Source organism: Rutidosis leptorrhynchoides, chromosome 11 (assembly GCF_046630445.1).
Source record: "Rutidosis leptorrhynchoides isolate AG116_Rl617_1_P2 chromosome 11, CSIRO_AGI_Rlap_v1, whole genome shotgun sequence".
Taxonomy (NCBI): Eukaryota; Viridiplantae; Streptophyta; class Magnoliopsida; order Asterales; family Asteraceae; genus Rutidosis; species Rutidosis leptorrhynchoides.
Genome location: NC_092343.1, coordinates 36,381,242 through 36,403,247, shown reverse-complemented (window position 1 = coordinate 36,403,247; position 22,006 = coordinate 36,381,242). Strand labels below are relative to the sequence as shown.

The following is a 22,006-nucleotide window of genomic DNA, read 5'->3' as shown; positions in this document are numbered from 1 at the left end:
TGAATCAAGGGAGACAAAGACAAGTTTTCATGTTGTATTTTTATGTAATTAGTCAAGCAATCATACAAAAGTAATTACCTTATACATAAGGCATGAACAAGGGCTGGTTGGTGGTGATTTGATGTGTATGTACCAATAGTAAATACGTATAGAAGCTAGGTATGATACGGGTACATATACTCTAGATATACGTATAGAAATCTTGTGAAAACGGAACGAGGATTCAAATATAGCTATCTTTTGTGAATATACTTATATTGTTTTATGTATTTAAATCCTTAAAAAGTGATTAAATACATTACTTATACGATATATGTATAAACATTATAGGTCATAAGTATTTATGTCAAATAACGTTACGTCTGGTTATTGTTTTGAAAACTTAAGTTAGTAGTTTCAAAATATACTTATAACTTATTGTTATTAATACAAAATGAGATATTAAAACATCCATAAATCATGTTAAATATGTATATATACATATATATACACAAACGTATAATTATCATATGTTATATAGTTCGTGATATCATCGGTCAACTAGACGGTCAAACGTTGTGTAAAACTCTTTTCGAAAACATAAGTTTCAACAATTTGGATTGCTTATCATGTTGGTAAGGTTTAATTTATGTAAATATTAATCTTATAAGTATAAATTGATCGAAAAAGTCCGGGTCATTACAGTATATAATTAAAAGAAAAGAAACGAATCTGATGTACGTTTTGTCCACAATTGTAAGAAGTATTTGATACGTTAAAAAGTATTATTGTCTCTTGGATTATGTTACGTACATTAACGTTTAAACATTTTATTGAGAATATGTAGTTATGTACGACAAAAAGATTTCTACACGCGTCAGAGCGGTTGCCGCTACAACGCGCAGCTGACCACCTGTTTGTCGAAGAACAAATATTTAAAAGATTAAAATTCTAATTTATAAAATTTTCATCAGATCATGACCGTAGTTGACTTTTAGACACAGTTTATCAAAGTGTATGTGCTAAGTAACATAATTTACTCATTTGAAAGTTCTAACAAGTTTTTTTGACGAATGAATCTTGTAATATGTGAATTTGTGGATTTAAATCAAATACACCATAAAGCATCCAGAGGATCGACAATTTATATGTTTTAAAATATAAAAGAGTGTGACAACTGACATTGTCTTTCTAAATCAAGTAGTTTAAATTGTTAATTATATGATTTATGTTAATTGTAGGGTGAATGGTAAGCTATCTTGTGTTGGAGCGTTTCTTGTAAATTTTATAATATGGTAACAAAGTCTCTCTCTCTTTCTCAAATTGTATTTTGTTTATTTCCGTAATTCAGTTAGTTCATATGGCTTGATGGGTAACGATGTACGCTGTTAGTTCATACGGCTTGATGGTGATTTTAAGGTAATTTCATAATTTAATTTTCATATTGTTATTCTATTAGCTGTTCAACATTACAAGCGTGTGTGGTAAATTGGGTTTGGGTCAACATGAGGAATTTTATGTTTAAGAACAAATGGGTCGGTTATGTGCCGTGTCAAACTTTTATATCCTTTTTGTAGCTTGAATATGCAAGTAACTCATTTATCAACTGTCGTGGCGTAACAGTTATCAACTGACCATGATGTCGGGGATGACGAAATCAGAAAAGAGGTCAAAACAATTTTTCCCGATGATTCTCATATTTTTGTGCATACATGGGGAGTCTGGAGGTTAAATGGCATTATTCAGGTACTAATTTTTTACATATGCGTTTTGTAACTTTTCGTCATTGAAGGTCTATGATTGATTTTTTTATTCGATTTTACGTTATTAAAACTGATATGAAGTTCTATAATTGATTTTCAGTCTCATCTCTTTTTTTTATATATTTGTGATTTTTTTTTTTTGCACAACTTGTGTTGGTGACATACAATTCGATTAACAAGAAAAATGTCGACATGAAGGCAATCGTTGATATCATCTCATCAGTTTATCTGTAAGTTTCAAATTTCTTATAATGATTAATGCATTAAGCTATGTCATATTGTATACCGGATGGTTCGGTTTTGAAACGAACCATTGTCAATATTGCATATATAATTATAAATCTGAGCGGGTTATTACTACTGAGCGGGTTCATCTTCATCTATTGCAGGTAAGGTGTGACGATCGCTCCAAATCCATTTGGCCGAATACGTCATTCATTGATTTCATTGCGAGGTATTTGACCTGTGACGATCGCTCCAAATCCATATGGACAATACGTCATTCATTGATTTCATTGCGAGGTATTTGACCTCTATATGATACGTTTTGTAAACATTGCATTCTTTTGAAAAGGCACACCATAAATGAATATTTAAATCAAAGGTTTTTAACATCTGATGATTTCTACATATAGACAATCACTGTAAATAATAGTTTACAATAGTACTTCCGTTGACAGTACAGTCAAAATAAGATACATGGTGATGATTTGGTGAATGCAACGTTTCCTTGAAAAATATGCCATGTATGACTCCATGCACATAACTTGTCTAACATATAAGCAAACAGCGGAAGACTTCTAGAAACCTGAGAATAAACATGCTTCAAGTGTCAACACAAAGGTTGGTGAGTTCATAGTTTTAATATTACACATAATCCGTATATCAATGTGGATTTACAAAAGTTCAGTTGTTTTATTCAAAACGTTTATCAATAGGTTTTACATAAAAGGTGGATCACAAGATTTCAGTTGTTTCATCCGAAACGTTTATCAATCGGTTCTACAAAATTGAGCACCCTGGTAACTAAACTTTAATGTTTATATAATTTGTACCCTTTGTATAATCATCTTAATAATATACGCAAACCAACGTGTACGCTTCTCAAATAGCATACGTCCGTTAAAAGGCTAGCGCTCTAGCTCGGACGGGGATATCAAGCCCTATGGATCCATATACTACTACTCGCGCCCACCAGTTCTTATAACCGGCGGTTACTAGTTACCAAAGCTACGGGATTTTCGGTTCAAACTCAGTGTAGAATTTAGTATGTACTTGTATCCATTGCGTTTAAAATAAAGTGCATGTATTCTCAGCCCAAAAATATATGTTGCAAAAGCAATTAAAAAGGGATCAATGAAACTCACGCATATAGATATTGTAAAACAGTTATTAAATCATTTGCATGTATTCTCAGCCCAAAAATGTAGAGAGTAAAAGGGATCTCATGAAACTCACACAAAATCAGTTTTAGTATTTGTATCCATTTAGTAAAACAGTTTATAAAACTGCGCATGTATTCTCAGCCCAAAAATATAATTTGAAAAAGGGATCATATGAAACTCACACATATAAATATTGTATATCGGTTAATAAAACATTTGCATGTATTCTCAGCCCAAAAACGTAGAGAGTAAAAGGGATCTCATGAAACTCACTGTTTAATATTGATATACAATATTGCAGGAAAGTACGTAGACGCATCGGAGATGATAAACACGAGGTTTGCTTCACAAAAATATCCCCGAACATTACCCATAACCTCCTTGGTAATAACTCATATTTTCCTTAGCTCTAGCTCGCTTGGAAACTCGTTTTGAAAATTACTTGGACAGCACTTCGTCTTAATATTTTATGTACATTATTATTTTTGTATTGCAAAAATAATAACACTAATAATAAAAATAATAAGATTAATAATAATCTTATTAATAATAATAATAACCATAATAATAATAATAATAATAATAATAATAATAATAATAATAATAATAATAATAATAATAATAATAATAATAATAATAATAATAATAATAATAATAATAATAATAAATATTATACGGAGTAATATATATTTGAGTATGTGTGTGTGATTTTTCATTCGAGCAAAACACCTGAATTTATAGTACCTGGCCTGAAATCTGGAGTCATGCGACTCGCATGGAAATGGCCTTCTGGCCATGCGACTCGCATGAGGACCAGGGACAGCTCACATTGTTTTGTAATTTAGCTCGTCGACATAATTAATTATTAATATAATATATATAATTTAAATAATTAATTATATATTATATTAAATTCACGTGCATAGTTGACTTGTAATTTTTGTTCCGATAAGTCGTACGTCATCACTCGACTTATGTCCCGGTTCTGGTTTTTCGAATGTCCTTTCGTACGCTGAGAAAACTTGCATTTTACGTTTCGTGACACGTACCTTTGTCAAAATATAGCCTTAAGTTATCCATAAACTATACCACTCATAGTATATCTTAAACTTTTGAGTATTTTGGTCATTTACTTCTATAAATCATCATCTCGTTATTTGCTAAAAATACATTTTAAAATAGTGTTTTACTGTAGCAAAGTTATTGTAGCAAAGTCAAATGTTACTGTAGCAATTCACTGTAGCAAATAGTGATTTTCGAAAACACTGTAGCATTTTGAGTAATGTGGCAATTTGAAAACATTGTAGCAAATTAGTGTTTAACTGGTTCATCTTAAACGCTTTAGTTAACTTATCTAAATATCAATTGAATCAATAAACGAATGTTACTATCGTTTATTATATATATGTATATATCTTTTTAATATACATAAATCAGTTTTTAAATACACATTGGACGTTATTTATAAATAAATTTTAATAATAAATATTTCAACTTATCATATACATTCAAATAGATATTTAAACCAATAAGTTTAATGTATGGTATCATGCAATTAAAACTTTGTTACGTTTTCAAGTTATAGTATATATATGTATCTATTTACATATAATGGTTCGCGAATCGTTGAGAACAACCGAAGGGTAATTGAATAGTTCAAAATTTTGAGATTCAACTTCATAGGCTTTGCTTATCGTGTCGAAATCATTAATCATTTAAGATTAAGTTTAAATTTAGTCGAAATTTCCGGGTCATCACAGTACCTACCCGTTAAAGAAATTTCGTCCCGAAATTTGAGTGAGGTCGTCATGGCTAACAATAAAAATGTTTTCATGCCGTATATGTGTAGATAAATAGAGTTTTATCACCGTTAAATAATATGGATAAAACAATCCGATTTTTCGAAGCGTATGAGAGAAGTTATCGTAAAAGAGTGAAATGAAGAATAGAGATTCGTCTTAACTCTTGACGTATTAACGATTGATTTCCATAATTTAAGGAATAGAAAATCTTCATAATCTAAATAAGATTTGATTCTTCGGAATTTAAGGAAATTAAGATTTCTTTTGATTAAATGCGTAATTTGCTTCGATTGCTATGTTTGATATTTCGCTATAAATTGACCTCTTCCGTTTCATTATTTTCATCACTCTTACATCTTCTTCCTCATTTCCTATTTTCAAAAGATTGTAAAAAAATGCTTCATCCAGTTCTGATTCTTGATATACTCCTAACTTTCATATCTGTCATTCTTCTTTTTCATCTACCACCGGAGGAAGTTATTTTCTTCTACCATTACCTTGGGGTTATAGTATTTTTCATTCTCCCGTGTCTTTATATTGCTATACGCATTGATATACACGGTTTGTAATTTCTGGGTAGTTGTTGGGTTTTATATCTTCTTATATTTCGATGTCTCTGCTTTTGTCTTTCCATAATTATTGACATCCACAGTTAATACTCTCTCCAATTTACTTATATATACTCTCATTGATATTTTGAAGCTTCATGCTTTTGTTTTATCTTCCCGACTTTAAATCAAGCGAATAATGGTCCAGAATTCGTAGGTATGAATTTCAGAATAAACATAATTAATGTTCTACGAAAGAAACGGTAATGGCACAATCTGACTTGTCAAATTACCAGAATATCCGGAAAAGACCGAATCATCAAGAAATATATTTTCTTGATATATTTAGAGATTATATAGAATGAAAGAGTTATGTAACATGGTTTATGATGAGGGTGTGATCTGTGAACCTTTGTCACGTTCCATTAGAAACTCAACATGACTTACTGTAATATAATCACGTTGATCAAGTGTCATTATATTATACTAACTCATGCTTCAGTTCCCAACATTACTTCAAAACATCCATTTTTTCAAATTTTTTTAGATTTTAGAAATTAAAATAGTTTCTTTTATGATGTAACACAGATAGCGCGAAGAGGTAATGATTTCAGATAAGAATGGTTTAAAAAAATATCTTCAGAAATATGGAGGATATTTATAATGGGAGATACGATGATATCTTAGAATATTTAAGATAAGATGATGATGAAGAATATTGTCCGCAAAGGTTTTAGTGTAAGGAGCAAGGTTTTCTTTAATGATTTCAGCAGACTCTGAATCATTTGGATTCTTTGAAGGTAGATTTAGTCTTTGTGATTTGTCCACAGCCTCCTTCATGGTCTGCTCAATCCGTTTTTCAATTCCAAACCTTCTCTTTTTCTCTGCTTTACCACCATACTATTCTTTATCATCAAACTTTTGACTGTTAAGGTCGTTTACAGTTTTTGCTGCTTCATCAGCATTGTTCCAATTTCAGAGAACTAGTTTCATAGTTTGGGGTGTTTTTCAAAAACTTCACATTCGAAGTATGTAATTCGAGGAGGTAGACGTTATATGTACACATATAACTGTTGGCGTAGACGTGCTGCAAGATTTCAAAATACTGATTGCAAATTCCCGATAGTTGGAATGGCAACTATTGTTACAAGATGTGGATGAGTACATGATAGGGTTTCAATGTATATATAGTGATTTCCGGAGAGTTTCAAATAGCAGAGTGACGGAGTCGCTGGTACATTTACTGCTAATATGATGGGATATAAAAGGTTCCCCGGTAACAACAATAGAAAGGGTAATCCTATATGTCAAGGTTTAATTAAGGCTTATCCAAATGAAGTTGACTTGCTGAAGTTGTGACAAAACTGGATACTTGAAAAGGAATTGTAAGATTATTTTCAGTAATAATAATGCCGAAGGATTTATCACAGATACGTGTTAAAGTTTTACTTAGGTTTCGAGAGCTTTCCAGATGTATGATTATAAGTACAAATCTTTCTTCTCGTAGATATCGTGTAGTTGGTTTGTCTTCTCGTTTGTTCATTAGTTGAAGTGTTTCCAAGAATTTCGATGGGTTTGAACGCAAAATATAATCATATGATGTTCTAGTACTGTTCTGAATTCAAAGCATGGGTTTCGAAGCATGGTTTTGAAAGATGTAGGAATCTAAGAGTGATGTTTTTCGTTTAATCTTGACTTGGATTCTGATCTATCGAAATCAGAATATGAAATTGAATGAAAATGGTTATTCTGCGATGAACAGATACGTATATCTATAGGTTTGAGCAGTATAGTTAATGATTGCTGAATCAGAATTGAAGAATGTATAGTGTAACATATTAATTGCGAACTTATATATCAAAGTTATAATAAGGCTTATTCGAATGAATAATTGAAGTTGATTTGTTGGAGCTGTGACAAAACTGTCTATGTTGAAAAGGGTTTGAAAAGTTATTTTTGCTAATAAATGTCAAATGGTCTGACACGATTACGTGTTAAACTGTGACTTTGGTTTCGAGAGTTTTTCAGGTGCATAACTGTGAGTAACATGTGGTTGGATCATCATCTCGATGGTTCATTGTTTGAAGTGTTTTTCAGAAATTTCGGACGGTTTGAATACATATTGTAATCGTTAATATACATATGATGTTCTAGCACAGTTTTGAAATCAAAGTATAGCTTTGAAAGATGTAGGGATCTAAAAGTGATGATATCGGGTATATCTCGACTTGGATTCTGATATGTTAAAATCAGAATATGTAATTGATTTTGAATGAGTATGGTTGTTTTGATTTCTATGAAAGAATGTTTCTCGTTATGAAAGTAGTTGATGATTGGTTGAATCAGAATCGAAAAATGTAACATGTTAATTGTGAATTTATATATCTCTAGGGTATTACCTACCCGTTAAAATATTCTCATCATTAACAGTTTGTACAAAAGGATTTTCAATTACAATCTTTATGAAAATATATGTATGTATATTTCCTTCAGATGTAATATAGATTTAATGAGTTATTAAACTCATTTGATTTTCGGTTGGAACTAGAAACGAATAATCTCTTCTATATTAAAGATTACATAATCGTCGCAGGATATTTCTCCAATGAAGTTATGAATTAATACTTCATCGTTTATGGTTATTAGTATTCTTCGGTGTCTACGGTGCGTATGAGGTTGATACTCGTGGGACAGATTGTGAGGTTAAGGTTTACGGTGCGGATGTTGTTGTTGGTGGTGCTGGTACTGTTATTGGTTGTGCTGCTGGTTCTGGTGGTGCTACCGGTGCTGCCTGTGATGCCTGCAAATTGTGCATCATATTCTCCAAAGCCACAACTCGAGCGCAAAGCTCGTTAACTTCTTCTATTATTCCGGGATGATTGGCGGTTGGTACGAGAGGATGAATAAAGTTTAAAATTCTAGTTATCATATAATCGTTGCGAAATATCCTGGAAATTAGGGTAAAGATAGTGTTTCGAACGGGTTCGCCGGTAAGTGCCTCAGGTTCCTCACCAAGAGGTGAATTCGGTTGGTGGAAAGGATCGCCTTCCTCTTGTCTCCATTGATTAAGTTGATTACGAACCCATCCCCAATTCATCCAGAATTGGTGATGACTGATTGGTTGATTCATTCCGGTTACACTGCTTTCGGAACTCAGGTGGAAATTCATATCGGAATCCGAAGAACTCGAATTACTTGCAGAATTCATCTTACACGGTTAGATAAATAATTTTCGATGTGAAATGATTTTCGGATATCGGATGATATTTTAATTACATAGAATACCTTTATATAGTACAAAGGATCCGTAAATTATGGAGAAACTTTCGGAAACTGTCAAGTAAAGGTAACAGTAACAGATACGCTAAGATATTCATTTTGTCTATACACTAGTCATGCAATCCATGCAATAAGGTGTGTCTAGACTACAAATGATAAGCAGGTAATTTTCCACACAAGGAATGATAAGCAGGTAATTTCTAACAAAAAAATTATAAGCAACAACTTTTATCATGCAGACATGGTCGAAGTCCAGACTCACTAATGTATCCTAACAATAACCGGTTAGACACACTAATGCAAATTCTGGTTCGCTAAGACCAACGCTCTGATACCAACTGTGACGATCGCTCCAAATCCATATGGACAATACGTCATTCATTGATTTCATTGCGAGGTATTTGACCTCTATATGATACGTTTTGTAAACATTGCATTCTTTTGAAAAGGCACACCATAAATGAATATTTAAATCAAAGGTTTTTAACATCTGATGATTTCTACATATAGACAATCACTGTAAATAATAGTTTACAATAGTACTTCCGTTGACAGTACAGTCAAAATAAGATACATGGTGATGATTTGGTGAATGCAACGTTTCCTTGAAAAATATGCCATGTATGACTCCATGCACATAACTTGTCTAACATATAAGCAAACAGCGGAAGACTTCTAGAAACCTGAGAATAAACATGCTTCAAGTGTCAATACAAAGGTTGGTGAGTTCATAGTTTTAATATTACACATAATCCGTATATCAATGTGGATTTACAAAAGTTCAGTTGTTTTATTCAAAACGTTTATCAATAGGTTTTACATAAAAGGTGGATCACAAGATTTCAGTTGTTTCATCCGAAACGTTTATCAATCGGTTCTACAAAATTGAGCACCCTGGTAACTAAACTTTAATGTTTATATAATTTGTACCCTTTGTATAATCATCTTAATAATATACGCAAACCAACGTGTACGCTTCTCAAATAGCATACGTCCGTTAAAAGGCTAGCGCTCTAGCTCGGACGGGGATATCAAGCCCTATGGATCCATATACTACTACTCGCGCCCACCAGTTCTTATAACCGGCGGTTACTAGTTACCAAAGCTAAGGGATTTTTGGTTCAAACTCAGTGTAGAATTTAGTATGTACTTGTATCCATTGCGTTTAAAATAAAGTGCATGTATTCTCAGCCCAAAAATATATGTTGCAAAAGCAATTAAAAAGGGATCAATGAAACTCACGCATATAGATATTGTAAAACAGTTATTAAATCATTTGCATGTATTCTCAGCCCAAAAACGTAGAGAGTAAAAGGGATCTCATGAAACTCACACAAAATCAGTTTTAGTATTTGTATCCATTTAGTAAAACAGTTTATAAAACTGCGCATGTATTCTCAGCCCAAAAATATAATTTGAAAAAGGGATCATATGAAACTCACACATATAAATATTGTATATCGGTTAATAAAACATTTGCATGTATTCTCAGCCCAAAAACGTAGAGAGTAAAAGGGATCTCATGAAACTCACTGTTTAATATTGATATACAATATTGCAGGAAAGTACGTAGACGCATCGGAGATGATAAACACGAGGTTTGCTTCACAAAAATATCCCCGAACATTACCCATAACCTCCTTGGTAATAACCCATATTTTCCTTAGCTCTAGCTCGCTTGGAAACTCGTTTTGAAAATTACTTGGACAGCACTTCGTCTTAATATTTTATGTACATTATTATTTTTGTATTGCAAAAATAATAACACTAATAATAAAAATAATAAGATTAATAATAATCTTATTAATAATAATAATAACCATAATAATAATAATAATAATAATAATAATAATAAATATTATACGGAGTAATATATATTTGAGTATGTGTGTGTGATTTTTCATTCGAACAAAACACCTGAATTTATAGTACCTGGCCTGAAATCTGGAGTCATGCGACTCGCATGGAAATGGCCTTCTGGCCATGCGACTCGCATGAGGACCAGGGACAGCTCACATTGTTTTGTAATTTAGCTCGTCGACATAATTAATTATTAATATAATATATATAATTTAAATAATTAATTATATATTATATTAAATTCACGTGCATAGTTGACTTGTAATTTTTGTTCCGATAAGTCGTACGTCATCACTCGACTTATGTCCCGGTTCTGGTTTTTCGAATGTCCTTTCGTACGCTGAGAAAACTTGCATTTTACGTTTCGTGACACGTACCTTTGTCAAAATATAGCCTTAAGTTATCCATAAACTATACCACTCATAGTATATCTTAAACTTTTGAGTATTTTGGTCATTTACTTCTATAAATCATCATCTCGTTATTTGCTAAAAATACATTTTAAAATAGTTACTGTAGCAATTCACTGTAGCAAATAGTGATTTTCGAAAACACTGTAGCATTTTGAGTAATGTGGCAATTTGAAAACACTGTAGCAAATTAGTGTTTAACTGGTTCATCTTAAACGCTTTAGTTAACTTATCTAAATATCAATTGAATCAATAAACGAATGTTACTATCGTTTATTATATATATGTATATATCTTTTTAATATACATAAATCAGTTTTTAAATACACATTGGACGTTATTTATAAATAAATTTTAATAATAAATATTTCAACTTATCATATACATTCAAATAGATATTTAAACCAATAAGTTTAATGTATGGTATCATGCAATTAAAACTTTGTTACGTTTTCAAGTTATAGTATATATATGTATCTATTTACATATAATGGTTCGCGAATCGTTGAGAACAACCGAAGGGTAATTGAATAGTTCAAAATTTTGAGATTCAACTTCATAGGCTTTGCTTATCGTGTCGAAATCATTAATCATTTAAGATTAAGTTTAAATTTAGTCGAAATTTCCGGGTCATCACATGACCTCTATATGATACGTTTTATAAACATTGCATTCTTTTGAAAAGGCACACCATAAATGAATATTAAATCAAAGGTTTTCGACATCTGATGATTTCTACATATAAACAATTACCTTATATAATAGTTTACAATAGTACTTCCATTGACAATGCAGTCTAAATAAGGTACATGGTGATGAATTGGTGAATGCAACGTTTTCTTGAAAAATATGCCATGTAAGATTCCATGCACATAGCTTGTCTATCATATAAGCAAACAGCGGAAGACTTCTAGGGAACCTGAGAATAAACATGCTAACAAGTGTCAACACAAAGGTTGGTGAGTTCATAGTTTTAGTGTTTCGCATAATCTGCATATAAAAGTGGATAACAAGATTTCAGTTGTTTCATCCAGAAACGTTTATCAAAATATTCTACGAAATTGAGCACCCTGGTAACTAAACTTAACGTATATATAATTTATACCCTTTGTATAATCATCTTAATAATACACGCAAACCAACGTGTATGCTTCTCAAATAGCATACGTCCGTTAAAAGGCTAGTGCTCTAGCTCGGACGGGGATATCAAGCCCTATGGATCCATATACTACTACTCGCGCCCACCAGTTCTTATAACTGGCAGTTACTAGTTACCAAAGCTAAGGGATTTTCGGTTTAAACTCAGTGTAGAATTTAGTATGTACTTGTATCCATTACGTTTAAAATAAATTGCATGTATTCTCAGCCCAAAAATATAGATTGCAAAAGCAATTAAAAAGGGAGTAAATGAAACTCACGCATATAAATATTGTATATCGGTTAATAAAGCATTTGCATGTATTCTCAGCCCAAAAATGTAGAGAGTAAAAGGGATCATATGAAACTCACCTTAGCAGCACATAAAGTTGTTCATCGTAATGTGACAGAAACTCGGATTACCAAATAATCGTAGATCTCAACGTATCAATATTGTGATACAATATTTCAGAAAAGTACGTAGACGCAACAGAGATGATAAACACTAGGTTTGACTCACAAATATACCCCCGAACATTACCCATAACCTCCTTGGCAATAACCCATAATTTCCTTAGCTCTATCCCGCTTGAAAACCATTTTGAAAGTGACACGCTCATAACCTCGTCGTAGTATTTTATGTATAATACTAATTAATAATATTAATAATAATATTAATCTTAATAATAATAATAATAATAATAATAATAATAATAATAATATAAATAATAATAATACAGAGATAGATAGTAGATATGTGTGCTGAAATGAAATGAAATCGCTCGAATTTATAGATGTGGCCTGATTCTGATGCCCATGCGATCGCATGGGTTTTATGCCTATTTGCCATGCGATCGCATGGCCGTCAGATCCAGCTCACATATTTTTTGTAATTTTGTTTGTCGACATAATTTAATATAATATATATAATATATTTAATTTAAATAATTAATTATATATTATATTAAATTCACATGCATAGTTGACTTGTAATTTTTGTTCCGATAAGTCGTACGTCATCACTCGACTTATGTCCCGGTTCCGGTTTTTCGAGTGTCCCTTCGTACGTTGAGAAAACTTGTACATTACGTTTCGCGACTCGTACCTTTGTCAAAATATAGTCTTAAATTATTCCTAAACTATACCACTCAAAGTATATCTTAAACTTTCGAGTATTTTGGTCATTTACTTCTATAAATCATCGTCTCGTTATTTGTTATTATATATATAATAACATATTATTTTATGACCAAGTTAATATTATATTTAAATATATATATTCAATATTTAATAAACACGTTTTTAAAATACATAACACAGGTTATTCATATATCTAATTCCAACAGTTAATATTCCTTATTATTGTATGTGTCCAAGTTACGTTATTTAAACAAACACTTTATCATTTGTTCCGAATACCGTTAAAAATGAATAATTTCTCAAATCAACGTGGACCTCTCAATAGAGACCCGTAATGATATCATAATCCTTAAGAGACTCAGTAAATGTCTTTTACTTGAATCGTTTGGTATAATCTTTTAACTCCGTAGTTAAATATATCAATCAGGTAATCAATCAAATAAGATTAATGCACAGTATCATATACCCGACACTTAGTTACGTTTTCAAGTTATAGTATATGTATCTATTTACATATAATTATTCGTGCATCATCGTGAATAAACGAAAGGTAATTGAATAGTTCAAGAATTTTGAGATTCAGTTTAACAGACTTTGCTTATCGTATCGAAATCATATAAGATTAAGTTTAAATTTGGTCGAAAATTTTCGGGTCATCACAGTACCGACCCGTTAAAGAAATTTAATAAAAATGTTTTCATGACGTATATGAGTTGATAATTAGAGTTTTATCACCGTTGAATAATATGGATAACACAATCCAATTACTCGAAGCGTATGAGAGAAGTTATAGTAATCAAGTGAAATGGAGAATAGAGATGCATCTTATCTCTTGATGTAGTAACGATTGATTTCCAGATTTTAAGGAATAGAAAATCTTCATAATTTAAATAAGATTTGATTTTTTTCGGAATTTGCGGAAATTAGGATTTTCTTTGATTAAATGCGTAATCTACCTCTATTGCTGCGTCCGATATTTTGCTATAAATTGACCTCTTCCGTTTCATTATTTTCACTACTCCTACATCTTCTTCCTCATTTCATACTTTCAAAAGATTGTGAAATGCTTCATCCAGTTCTGATTCTTGATATTTTCCTGGCTATCGTATCCTTTATTCTTCTTTTTCATCTGCCACCAGAGGAAGTTATTTTCTTCTACTATTGCCTTGGGGTTATAGTGTTTTTCATTCTCTCGTGTCTTTATATTGCTATACGCATTGATATACACGGTTTGTAATTTCGGGGTTGTTATAGGGCTTTATATTCTCCATTATTTTTCGCAGCTTCATGCTTTCGTTTTCTCTTCCCGACCTTAAGTCAAGCGGATAATGGTCCAGAATTCGTAGGTATGAAGTTTCAGATGAACATAACTAATGTTCTAAGAAAGAAATGGTAATAGCACAATCTGACTTGTCAAATTACCAGAATACCTCAAAAAAGACCGAATCATTAAGAAAATATTTTCTTGATATTTTTAGAGATTATATAGAATGAAAGAGTTATGTAACATGGTTCATGATGAGGGTATGATATGTGAACCTTTATCACGTTCCATTAGAAACTCAGCATGACTTACTGTAATATAATCACGTTGATCAAGTGTCATTATATTATATTAACTCATGCTTCAATTCCCAACATTACTTCAAAACATTTATATTTTAAACTTGAAAGTTTCAGAATTTAGAAACTAAAATAGTTTCTTTTATGGTGTAACACAGATATCGTAAAGAGAAAATTGATTTTCGATAAGAATGATTATGAAATTATCTCCAAAAATATGGAGGATATTTATAATGAAAGATACGATGATATCTTAGAATTTCTAATATCAGAGGATGATGAAGAATATTGTCCGCAAGGGTTTAGATTCGGAAGCAAGGTATTCGTTAATGGCTTCAACAGATACTGAATCATTTGGATTCTTTGAAGACAGGTTTCGTCCTTGTGATTTATCCACAGCCTCTTTCATACTTTGCTCAATCCGTTTTCCAGTTCCAAACTTTCTCTTTTTCTCAGCTTTACCACCATACTATTCTTTATCATCAAACTTTTGACTGTTAAGGTCGTTTACAGTTTTTGCTGCTTCATCAACATTTTTCCAAAATTCGAAGAACTAGTTTCGTAGTTTGGGGTGTTTTTCGGAAACTTCACATTCAAAGTATGTAAGTCCAAGAGGTAGACGTCATATGTACACATATAACTGTTGGCGTAGACGTGCTACAAGATTTCAAAATACTGATTGCTAATTCCTGATAGTTGGTATAGCAATTGCCGTTACAAGATGTGGATGAGTACATGATACGGTTTCAATGAGTATAAGGATTTTTCGGAAGGTCAAAGATCAATGAAGTTGTTGGTAAATTTACTGCTAATGTGGTGGAACATGAAAGGTTCCCCAGTAACAAAAACGTATATGCCAAAGTTACAAGTCTGAAAGGTCGTCGTTGACTGGTTGAACGGTTGATAATACTGGATACTTTTGGAAAGGAATTGCAAGGTTATTTTCAGTAATAACAATGCTAAAGGATCTTTCACATTTTTGAAGTCAAAGTATAGCTTTGAAAGATGTAGAGATCTAAGAATGATGTCACCCGTTAAATCTTGACTTGGATTCTGATCCGTCAATATCAGAATATGTAATTGAATTTTTATGGAAACGATTGTATATCGATGTGAGCATAGTTAATAATTTTTGAATCAAAGTTGAAGAATGTACAGTGTAACATATTAATTGTGAACTTAAATATTTCCCGAGAATTACCTACCCGTTAAAGATTTCACAAGTAATATTTTGTACAAAAGAATTTTTATTACCGTCTTTATGAAAATATATGTATGTATATTTTCTTCAGATGTAATACAGATTTGATGAGTTAATATCATATTAAGCTCATTTGATTTTCGGCTTGACTTAGAAATGATTAATCTCTAAAACATTAAAGATTACATAATCTTTGCGGAGTTTTTCACTAGTGAAATCAATACTTCATTATTTATTCTTGTTGATATTCCTCGGTGAAGAATGTTGATGCTCGTGGAATTTTTGTGAACCTTACAAGGTACAGATGATGTTTTCTGGAAGGTTTCGAGTATATCGAAATTGAAAATGTAAAATCAATTATGTAATTGATTAATACACTTGTTTTATTATGAAATGGAATTCATTGAGTTGAAACAGATATTGTAGTTAACAATGGTTAAGTTGTTAAGGAAGGATGTACATCATTGCATATTAGTAATATGAACTAACCGAGTAGTACCTACCAGTTAAGATTCACATGTAATAGCTTAGTACGAAAAGATTTATTTTGATTTCAAAATTCATATATATTAAATATACATAAAATTTCTTCAGGGGAAATGAGTTAATACTTCATCGGTTATTGTTGCTGGTATTTCTTGGTAACTACGGTGCGTATGACGTTGATGCTCGTGGAACAGATTGTGAAGTTGAGGTTTGCGATGCGGATGTTGTTGGTGGTGGTAATGGTACTGTTGGTGTTGTTGTCGGTGGTACTGTTGTTGCCGGAGATTCTGCTGGTGCTTGTAACCTTTGCACCATATTCTCCAAAGCCACTACCCGAGCGCGAAGCTCGTTGACTTCTTCTACTATACCGGGATGATTGGCGGTTCGGACGAGCGGATGAATAAGATCCAGAATTTGAGAGAGTATATGATCATGACGAGATATTCTGGAGATGAGAGAGAAAATGGTATTACGAACAGGTTCGCCGGTAAGTGCTTCAGGTTCTTCGCCAAGAGGGCAATGTGGTGGATGGAAGGGATCGCCTTCTTCTTGTCTCCAATAATTAAGTAGGCTACGAACCCATCCCCAATTCATCCAGAATAGATGATGGCTAATTGGTTGATCCATTCCGGTTACACTTTCTTCAGAGTTCAGGTGAATATCCATATCGGAATAGCTGTCAGAGTTTAAGGAATTTGAACTAGATACGGGATCCATCTTGTATAATTAGGGAGATGATTTTTTTTATATGAATTAGATTATAGAATTTAGTTTGGTATTCTTCAATACATAATTTACATATGTATATATAATACCAAATTCCATAAATCACGGAGAAATTTTTAGAAGATGTCAGGAAAAGTTTACAGTAACAGATACGCTAAGATATGAATTTTGTCTATACACTATTCATGCAATCAATGCAGTAAAACGTGTCTAGACTAGGAATGATAAGCAGGTAATTTCTGACAAAAAATGATAAGCAAAACTTTTGACATGCAGACACGGTCGAAGTCCAGACTTACTAATGCATCCTAACAACTATCAGTTAGACACACTTATGCAAGACCTGGTTCACTAGGACCAACGCTCTGATACCAACTGTGACGATCGCTTCAAATCCATTTGGCCGAATACGTCATTCATTGATTTCATTGCGAGGTATTTGACCTCTATATGATACGTTTTATAAACATTGCATTCTTTTGAAAAGGCACACCATAAATGAATATTAAATCAAAGGTTTTCGACATCTGATGATTTCTACATATAAACAATTACCTTATACAATAGTTTACAATAGTACTTCCATTGACAATGCAGTCTAAATAAGGTACATGGTGATGAATTGGTGAATGCAACGTTTTCTTGAAAAATATGCCATGTAAGATTCCATGCACATAGCTTGTCTATCATATAAGCAAACAGCGGAAGACTTCTAGGGAACCTGAGAATAAACATGCTAACAAGTGTCAACACAAAGGTTGGTGAGTTCATAGTTTTAGTGTTTCGCATAATCTGCATATAAAAGTGGATAACAAGATTTCAGTTGTTTCATCCAGAAACGTTTATCAAAATATTCTACGAAATTGAGCACCCTGGTAACTAAACTTAACGTATATATAATTTATACCCTTTGTATAATCATCTTAATAATACACGCAAACCAACGTGTATGCTTCTCAAATAGCATACGTCCGTTAAAAGGCTAGTGCTCTAGCTCGGACGGGGATATCAAGCCCTATGGATCCATATACTACTACTCGCGCCCACCAGTTCTTATAACTGGCAGTTACTAGTTACCAAAGCTAAGGGATTTTCGGTTTAAACTCAGTGTAGAATTTAGTATGTACTTGTATCCATTACGTTTAAAATAAATTGCATGTATTCTCAGCCCAAAAATATAGATTGCAAAAGCAATTAAAAAGGGAGTAAATGAAACTCACGCATATAAATATTGTATATCGGTTAATAAAGCATTTGCATGTATTCTCAGCCCAAAAATGTAGAGAGTAAAAGGGATCATATGAAACTCACCTTAGCAGCACATAAAGTTGTTCATCGTAATGTGACAGAAACTCGGATTACCAAATAATCGTAGATCTCAACGTATCAATATTGTGATACAATATTTCAGAAAAGTACGTAGACGCAACAGAGATGATAAACACTAGGTTTGACTCACAAATATACCCCCGAACATTACCCATAACCTCCTTGGCAATAACCCATAATTTCCTTAGCTCTATCCCGCTTGAAAACCATTTTGAAAGTGACAAGCTCATAACCTCGTCGTAGTATTTTATGTATAATACTAATTAATAATATTAATAATAATATTAATCTTAATAAAAATAATAATAATAATAATAATAATAATATAAATAATAATAATACAGAGATAGATAGTAGATATTTGTGCTGAAATGAAATGAAATCGCTCGAATTTATAGATGTGGCCTGATTCTGATGCCCATGCGATCGCATGGGTTTTATGCCTATTTGCCATGCGATCGCATGGCCGTCAGATCCAGCTCACATATTTTTTGTAATTTTGTTTGTCGACATAATTTAATATAATATATATAATATATTTAATTTAAATAATTAATTATATATTATATTAAATTCACATGCATAGTTGACTTGTAATTTTTGTTCCGATAAGTCGTACGTCATCACTCGACTTATGTCCCGGTTCCGGTTTTTCGAGTGTCCCTTCGTACGTTGAGAAAACTTGTACATTACGTTTCGCGACTCGTACCTTTGTCAAAATATAGTCTTAAATTATTTCTAAACTATACCACTCAAAGTATATCTTAAACTTTCGAGTATTTTGGTCATTTACTTCTATAAATCATCGTCTCGTTATTTGTTATTATATATATAATAACATATTGTTTTATGACCAAGTTAATATTATATTTAAATATATATATTCAATATTTAATAAACACGTTTTTAAAATACATAACACAGGTTATTCATATATCTAATTCCAACAGTTAATATTCCTTATTATTGTATGTGTCCAAGTTACGTTATTTAAACAAACACTTTATCATTTGTTCCGAATACCGTTAAAAATGAATAATTTCTCAAATCAACGTGGACCTCTCAATAGAGACCCGTAATGATATCATAATCCTTAAGAGACTCAGTAAATGTCTTTTACTTGAATCGTTTGGTATAATCTTTTAACTCCGTAGTTAAATATATCAATCAGGTAATCAATCAAATAAGATTAATGCACAGTATCATATACCCAACACTTAGTTACGTTTTCAAGTTATAGTATATGTATCTATTTACATATAATTATTCGTGCATCATCGTGAATAAACGAAAGGTAATTGAATAGTTCAAGAATTTTGAGATTCAGTTTAACAGACTTTGCTTATCGTATCGAAATCATATAAGATTAAGTTTAAATTTGGTCGAAAATTTTCGGGTCATCACATAAGGACATTGTGTACATTTCTTTTTTACATTTTATATTTAGTTATTATTAATCCGTGTCACTTTACGGTTGATTTTGTAGTTATGTCTGCTGATTACATTGCAACATAGCAGTTGTCCTCTCTGCGATCAGCTGCGCTACAGTATTTGCAACCTGCAGACTCACCAGTGGCCGATGGTATATCGCTTTCGCTTTGCGTTCGTCTGCTAGAGATAGGAAAACTGAAAGGAATGTGAAACAATCCGATGAGGTTTGCATTCAGAATGCAAGTGAAGCCAATGACCCCGTGACTGCATCTTCTGCGTCATTTCGACAAGTATCTCTATAAAAACATGTCACGACATCGTAATCGTATAGGCATTGTTCAAGGCATATCTCTGTGGTTTGGTGGTCGTCAGATGCTGTGGGAACGTCTACAAGTCATGTAGTCTCGATTCCTTCATCGTCCACGTATCATGAATTTTTGACTTCCAACGAAGGTACTTCTATTATTTTTTGATCTGTTTGTTGTGCGGTTTAGGTAATTCTATTGTATTTGTGTTATCATTTATTGTCCTTGTTGCTTACCTCTTTCAATTTTACCCGCAGTAACAATACGCCCTGCGGCGCAGGCTTCTGCGATTTTAACTGCAGCTGATTAGCCTATTCTGAACAATGAGGATCACTATCGCTTGATTACCTAATTTTTACCGGTTTCTGTTGGGCCTCAGCTGTATGTTCCATATTTTAATGGGCCTTCATCCTTTGAGAGTGGGCCAGTCGCACCTTTTAACACGCCCAACCGAGGTCACAAGCTTCAACATCAACTATCAGGTGAACTCTGATCATTAGTCTAAATGGCTCTTTAATTGTCTAAATGCGCTTTAGGATTGATAAACTTCAACTTAAATGGTTAAGGTCACAAATGGGGTTGGTGAGTCAAGAGCCTGCTCTATTTGCGAGACTATAAAAGAGAACATACTTTTCGGCAAGGAAGATGCAACGATCGAACAAGTGATTTAAACCACAAAGGCATCAAATGCTCATTGCTTCATCTTACAATTACCACAAGGCTATGACACCCAGGTCTGCTTTCCATCTTTCTATAGCTTTGTTAATCTATAGGTGTCAATATGGGTGATTTGAGCCCAAATTCATTAGCTTCGAAAAACATAGTCATAGTCATCCCAATAATTTAGAAGTTTCAGTCTGATACAAAAAAGATGAGCCATTATAAACATTAAACTTTTCAATACACATAAATTAATTTTTTTAAGGTCTATATTTAGTGAACTAACTAATTACAATTTGAACTTTTTGTCCGTTATTACCCCTATAAATAAATTGAAAATTGTATAGGCATTTCAAAATTTGAGCCATGTTCGGTTGTATACTTTGTATATGTACGTTGTTTATGTTTGTTTTTTGTTTTTTTCCATTTGCAATTCAGGTTTCGTTTCCTGCCGAATTCGGTATTCACTGTAATTAAGTAGCCTCTTTATCAACATTGTCTTTCTTTATTTTCATTAATTGTAAGTCCTGCTTCATTTTTTGTCATCCTTACTTTTATTAAGATATGCATATTTGATATCTTTAGTTGTGTGATTATAATACCTACATATTAACTATATTGCTCTTTTAATTTGCACATATAACGTCAAGTTCAAAGATGCAAAGAAAAATAGGTTTGTTGAGCATAGTTTTAGTGTTGTTGGTGAAAGTATTCGTTTTTTGAGGCACCATTTGTCACTGCAAGATAGATGTCTAGAAGGCATATATAAGATCGTTATATAACATCGTTATTTCATATATAATTTAAAAAACCAATACTGTTTGCGGAAGAGTCCTCGTGCAACGCACGGGCTCATAAATATTATTTTTCCTATTTCGTCACTCTTTTTTACAATTTCTATTTTATGACTTTCCCTCCTGATTTACGCTTTACACTCTTTGAAATTCTGAATTTCTTTTTTCAGTTTAGCCCCCACGAATTTTTTATTTCTCCAATTTTCAT

The 22,006-nt window shown here is 32.3% G+C and overlaps 1 long non-coding RNA gene across 1 annotated transcript; it reads left to right on the top strand.

Moving 5' to 3' along the window:
- Window positions 1-1,324: 1,324 nt before the first annotated feature.
- On the top strand, window positions 1,325-21,622 carry LOC139877065 (uncharacterized). Its single transcript, XR_011768441.1, has 6 exons — window positions 1,325-1,398; window positions 1,603-1,725; window positions 1,923-2,131; window positions 20,095-20,492; window positions 20,602-21,078; window positions 21,443-21,622. It is a non-coding gene; the product is annotated as an uncharacterized lncRNA (long non-coding RNA).
- The last annotated feature ends 384 nt before the right edge of the window (window positions 21,623-22,006 follow it).